This window comes from Varroa destructor, unplaced genomic scaffold (assembly GCF_002443255.2).
Source record: "Varroa destructor unplaced genomic scaffold, Vdes_3.0 BEIS01000003.1, whole genome shotgun sequence".
NCBI classification, from domain to species: Eukaryota; Metazoa; Arthropoda; class Arachnida; order Mesostigmata; family Varroidae; genus Varroa; species Varroa destructor.
The window spans coordinates 22,372,830-22,379,183 of record NW_019211456.1 but is presented as its reverse complement, the minus strand read 5'-3'; the positions used below and the strand labels follow the sequence as shown (position 1 = coordinate 22,379,183).

Here is a 6,354-nt window from a genome sequence, read left to right as displayed (position 1 = left end):
TTTCGCGGACGGGCTGTTTAGTACCATTGGTGATGGGCGCACGTTTTTCGGGGTCATCTGCTCCCATGCGTCCGAGCCCATACGCTTCCTGTAGTGCCTTATGTCCTAGTTTTTTCCCATGACAAGAGTTGACCGACTCTGCTAGTTTGCTAGCCTGCCATCAACCCACTGGAGCACCAACCCCCCATCAAAGCTTTCTCAATGCGCTCCTCCATTGCGTTGCCTCGCCCCGCCCCTACGGCGGACGGCGGGCATCTCCGGACCCTCACCCTGAGAGGAAGGGCAGCAAACACCGTCGCGAGCTATAGCGGTCTCGCAGAGCCGACTGCGGCCTCGGCTCGAGGAGGTGGCGCAGAGCGGAGGAGGCTCCTGCAGCTGCCTTACCATGCGTACCTGCCAACATGTGACTGATTATCCGCCTGTTACCTTGGCTCCTTTCTTCGTAGGTTTGAGTTGTTTGAAACTGCAGGAACGGCGGCAGTTTTGCCGGCAACAATAACATCACTAAAAGCAGTTTCCCCGAGAAACAAGCGGTTCCTGCCGACAAATAATGCGCAGGCTTTCAACGGTTACTTCTGAGCCAAACAGTGTGCGACTCGGGAAGCAACTAAATGTAGCACGTATAATATTAGCTGATCGACTGTTTGAACGCTTGAAGTAATAAACTACATAGGTAGTGTTGCCTGTTCTTCAATTTTGAGATGTCCTCGATTGCTCAGTAACCAGCTGACTGTCATCTCGAATCAGTATCGCCCACACTGATATAGTAGAAGGTGATAACTGGAATGAAAGAAGACCAACAAGCGCCTCCGTGAGGCTATTATGTGATTAAACCGACTTGTGGCAACTGCCGTTGAATTATGACGGAACAGCGTGTTCGAATAATCGCTTTTAGGACTGGCGCTTATTGCGGCGATCATCGTAGGCGGGCCTGAGTGGCGCCCATATTAAGTGGAAAAAGAAAAAGCTTACAAGTGACAGCGATGATAGCAGGATGTGTGAGTGCGTGCATATGTGGCAAGTGACGATACTTCGGTGAGTGCCATGTGGACGATTGATGACGGTAACCAGGAACCATTAGCGCTCAACCAGGACAAAACTATACCGGACCAGCGCACAATTGTTGACGTTGATGTTACTATTAAATTTCCGCAATTGTTCGCGGCAGCTGGTCGCCGTCGCAGGCTTAAGTAGTAGCCTGTACAGTGTACGTGGTGATATTAACAAGACGGAACAAACGTGTTTGCTGACGTTCTATAAGAAGAACTGGAAGACATTGCTCACACTACGACAATCCCTCGCTGGTCTTGTAAGAAATACGCCGGCGAGAAAATAACACCACACACCGAACACAGGTGAGCCTGGTGCTAGGTAAAGGTAGCCCTTTGTCAAGGAACAATAGATCGCATGTAAGAAACGTGACTATTTATTCGATGTGTGTTGTCGTAGGCGCGTTCGGTATTTGATAAAGTGGGGGCTGGAAGTAAGAGGCTAAGTGATACTTTAAATGCTAAAATTTTCCAGTATTTCCCGTTCTATCAGACGTTACTCTTTGAAGGTCGAGGCCGAAGTGGTGTTGAAGACCTAGTCGTGGCAACAGTGAAATCCAAAAAGTGCAAACAATGGCTGCATAGATATTCGATCGATGTATCCACAACATAAAATAGTCAATTAGCTTCAAAAAATATTTAGTATGATATTTCCATTTCGCGAGGATTAAACGATTGTCGTTTGAGTACCCCACTCGACTTCATTTTTCTCCGCATGCTTCGCCTTTCTAGCTTTTTTCGAAAGCTTTCGCGAAATCTCGTTCTAAAGTATCCTTGAATAAAAGCTATCATGTTCTGATTGTCTATCGGCAATGATGTGGCGTCTAGTATTTTCTGCGATTGCTACAGCTTACTTCTCTTCTGCTGCGTTTGCCAACAGCGAACTAGCCAATTCAAGGTAATACTCATAGTGCGACCACGGTACTTTCCGTCTCCACCTACCATCAACTATTGCCATTACTATTACGAAAGGTAGAGAAAGCTATTTCTGTTATTGCTGCTGTTAGCGCCCAATCCGCCTACATCTAGGCGTTCGCCGATAGAGAATGACCGCTGAACGGGCAATGTTTGCTATGCGGATGATCCTCGTCCTACTCCTTGAGAAGCGAAGACGGAAATCACATTTGTCGTTTCCGGACGGCGAGAAGACTATCGTTGCATGACACAATAGGGGACGAACACCCAACGAGACAAACGACGACGTCAGGGCTCGTGACGACAGCAATAATTACGCAGATCAGCTCACATAAAGAGCCAATGCAATGAAGAAGCGCTCGCAAAGCGGGCAAAGAAGAATGGATCAGCTGTTGCCACAAAACAGGTGGCAGCTAACTACGCAGGCAAAGGTTTCGGCTTTTAGTAGCTTCATATTATTGTGTGGGATCGGCGATAATGACACTTTGGCGCGTCACGCACTTTACAACACGCATCTTTCTGCTCATATATAGCGTGCATCATTATAATGATCAATCAAATATAATGAGATGCATTACAGGAAACAAAAAACAGCTGTGGATTAAATGAAGGCTTTCAAACATTTAGTGTGTGTAAATTATTGAAGACTGCTGGTTTTTGGCAAGGGCTAAGAGAAAAGTGTTTAGATTCTTCGTTGGGAAATAAGTAGTCGTTCATGTTCATGAACCGCGAACTCATAGAAACAACCATTTGCTTGCGTTGCTTTTTACTCGACGAAACGGAAGCTGAGCCACATATTCTTGTACAGAAGAACGGTGCAAAAAAATAAGCGTTGTTCCGGATCGCCCAAAATATTTTAAAGGGGATATACAAGCAGACTGAAGGACATAGCGGAACCTGAATATCAATGATCGCTTTCGTTATTGCGTTGATTCTAAGCTTATTCTCTCTTTTAATATTGTTTTCAAGGAATGGGTTAAATTATCTAGCTTAGGATGTTTGTTCAATATACACGGGCAGGTTCGTTCTTTATATGGCTGACCACTAAGAATATACATATTTGACAGACAATTGTCACATATATGGTCCTTAAAATCTATTCGTTGTATCTTTCGGTTTGGACCTAATGGAAACGTGCATGCATAGTACATACGCATATAAACAGAAAATCGCTAAATTGTATCACTTGCTGAAGAGTACATGTCCATTTAATATTAGCACGGCTTGAACGGTACGATTGAAAAAAGACGAGGCAAAATAAAACTCAAAGGGGCGAATGGGCTAGATGACCAGATGGCGACTGGTCGCAAACAGGTATTCCCATGGGCCCATTAGTAATTGGTGTCATGCACATATCCTACCGCTATGAGTTCTACGAGCGGTGCTACGATTATTACTGCTATCCGTACTCTCTGTACATCTCGCTTCTAGCTTTGTTGCAAATCTTCGTCGCACTATATCTCCGTCAAACAACGAAGAATGTTTTAGCCTTGGTAGGAGCCACATGCGCATTCTCTCATTCAATTATCATGCCCCACGTTTCCCCCAACATTCGGTTTCCCCGTTTTAGGCAGGTCTGCGGGTTTCCCGAGGCCGCCATCTGTCTCCAGGTCCGTTGTCTTGTCTCGTTTATGAGACCCCAAACTCAACTCCCTCCTTCGCTGTCCCTATGTTCTGTTGCCACGAAGACTACTACTGCCATTACTGGCTCTAGCCCTCGTAGCGCGAGTTTTCCAAAAGCTGTTAGCAGCTCTTCGTCCATTGGCTTCTATTTTCACCCAGTCTACGCAGACCATACAGGCCTTGTCTTCTTTGTCGCGTCCCTTATTCGCGTAGCCTATCCATTGAGTCCCCTGGTTCTACTCAGTCAGGAGTGACTTGGGCTTATTCGCTCCTCTGTCAGCAGTGCCTCCGTCCTACAGCGTTGGCAGACGCTATCCCTTATCCTTACCCCAAACTTTCTCTTACGCACCAACGTGGGTGCCGTCCCCTTTCTCCCAGTTCACTCAGTTCGCTCGGGAGCTATTCTTGAGAACTTCTCACTTGGCCACCTCGTACTAACGGCTCATGCCCGCCACTACCAGCACTGGGTTAGGCCCATTGCCTCCTAGTTTTCTTCGTCGTTCTTTGGCTCGTTCATTCTTCGTCCTCGTTCTCGTGTTTCTACTGCGACTCCTGCAGCTGCTACTCCTCCTTTTCCTCTCCTTATTTTCCTTTGAGAGAGAAAATCGTCGACAAACGACTTTCATCCATCGAATACTGCATGGTGACGGTGGCAGCGGCGGTGGCAGGGTTGGCCGACGAAGACGATGGTGGCTGTGGCGGTACTCGCGGCTGCAACGGAACGGAACGGCAACCGAAACGGCCTTCAGTCAAGCGAAGAAGCCGGAATCAACGAGACCTGGCATCGAGAAGGACTTGGCCTTTAGAGTGGAAGGGCGGGAAGGCCCGAGTGGAGAGGTGAAAGGTGGCCGACGTAACGCTGAGCAAGTCAACAGCAGTCCGTCGGTCGGTCAGTCAACTGGGAGAGCGCCTTTCCAACCGAAGGCTAACGATGCCTATCCAAAGCCTGACACTGCTGTAGCTGCAGCATCAATGCTATAGCGAAAAAAAAGATAACGGGGCTGGCAGATAAAAACGAAGACAAAGTCCGGTGACTGTTGCTGCTGCTGCATCTGTGTAAAAAAACTAGCTGCTGCGAGGAGGTCAGTGAAGGCAGAAAACTAAAGAGAGCAAGAAAGACCTGTCTACGCCTATTGTCTGTTAGTAGGTTCAGAGCCGAATGGCCATCAGGAAATCCAAAAGTTCAGAGATACCATTGTCGATTACTAGAAGCATAATGTTGAGTGAAAAGGCAGCTGGTAACAGCAGCAGCCAGTGGTACCATGCCAAAATTGGTACCAAAACACACGTCAAATCCGCGAACGGGAATAGGGAATACTACAAAAAAACAACAAGGCTGGTTGGTCCGTGATTGTAATGGGGAGTGTATATGAAATCTAGTAGTAGTAGACGTAGAAGAAAGACTGTCAGCAGCTAGCGAGACGATATCAGGTTAGTGGATCAACCGGCTTATGTCAGCCATGTGGGTGGCGCCGGTTTTATTCAGCATTGACACGCCACTAACAACCGCTGCCAAAGCACGACAACTAACAGGATAAGGACTAGTACAACCGGCGATTTTTACACCTATTTGCCATCACGAAATCTTCCTGATTTCCCTTAAGTAAAATTTATCTCGTTTCGTTACCCGTGCCTGCTCAGGAAGATCGGTACGATTGTCGTTTAGCCCTGCTTCCGTAACTCATATGGCTGTATATATATATATATATATAATATAAATTCAAGTCATATTCAGGTACCAGTCTATAAATTAAACATAAAGCAGCCATACCCCTGTAGGACATAAGGTAAGCTGCAGAGCAATGAGGGAGATGGGGAATATAGGTAAGAAATATATCGTAAACATATTGTGATATATCTACTTGTCTTGTATTTAAAGTCTGTTGGATAAATTTTGTGAATTCACCATATATGTGTCTAGTATTATTACTAAGCTATTATTACTCTCCGTAATGTTCTCGGTCCGCTGAGCCAGCTTGGCACGCAGTGCGTCGTAGGTAGTCATGACCACTGATATGGTAGCATGATCGTAGACCAGCCTCACTCGGTACGTGCGGAACGTGGCAACAAAACGCTGTTCAGCTAAAGCTATTCGTTCTGTGATGGCCTTCACTTCTGCAGGACGACAATGTAACCAAGGAGACAGTTTGGCTGTGGCTTTCTGCTCTGGGTATATCAGTCCCTGGGTCCGTACCCTATCCCCTTTCGCTGGCTGGGTGGTCGTCGCCTTAGTTTACCGTAGCCAACACAAAATATACATCCGGATACAAGGGCGTAGCTGGCCATTTACAAACTACCCACTGTAGTTGGTCAAATGCGCTTACCTAGACAAATACCATCGCTAAAGGCAAAATACAGTGTATTGTCATTCCCAAGTGACCCCACCAAGAGAGCGGTTAACGGGCTGCTGCAGCCAAACAACAAGACAACATAAAGTAACACAGCGATGGGGAGTCTATTCACCATGCCAAACCAACATCTATGTTGCCTGTTATGTTTGTGCGTGACCTGTTGCGTAACGTAACAACAACGTTGGTACCCACAGTGGCAAGTAACTTCAGCAGCAGAAGCGGCAACAACTAGCTGGTGCCACTTGCTACTTGCTGACAGTTTAGCTGGTGCTGTAAGATTACTTTCCTTTATTCTTTTTTGGGTGTCTTTTGCTGCTGCTGTGGTCACTCATGCCCCTACAAAGCACGTATTATTGTTGCGTGGCAGCGCTGCCTGTCGTTATTGGGTCCCATCGTCGGCTCTTAGGTCCAGTTGT

At 46.8% G+C, this 6,354-nt stretch overlaps 1 protein-coding gene across 1 annotated transcript in view; it reads left to right on the top strand.

The window, feature by feature from the left end:
- Positions 1-330: 330 nt before the first annotated feature.
- LOC111247000 (cadherin-like and PC-esterase domain-containing protein 1) overlaps positions 331-6,354 on the top strand; it is a 173,296-nt gene continuing 167,272 nt past the window's right edge. Inside the window, exon 1 of the mRNA XM_086984964.1 lies at positions 331-1,355. The gene's annotated coding sequence lies outside the window, so the exon portion shown is untranslated. The remainder of the gene's footprint in view (positions 1,356-6,354) is intronic.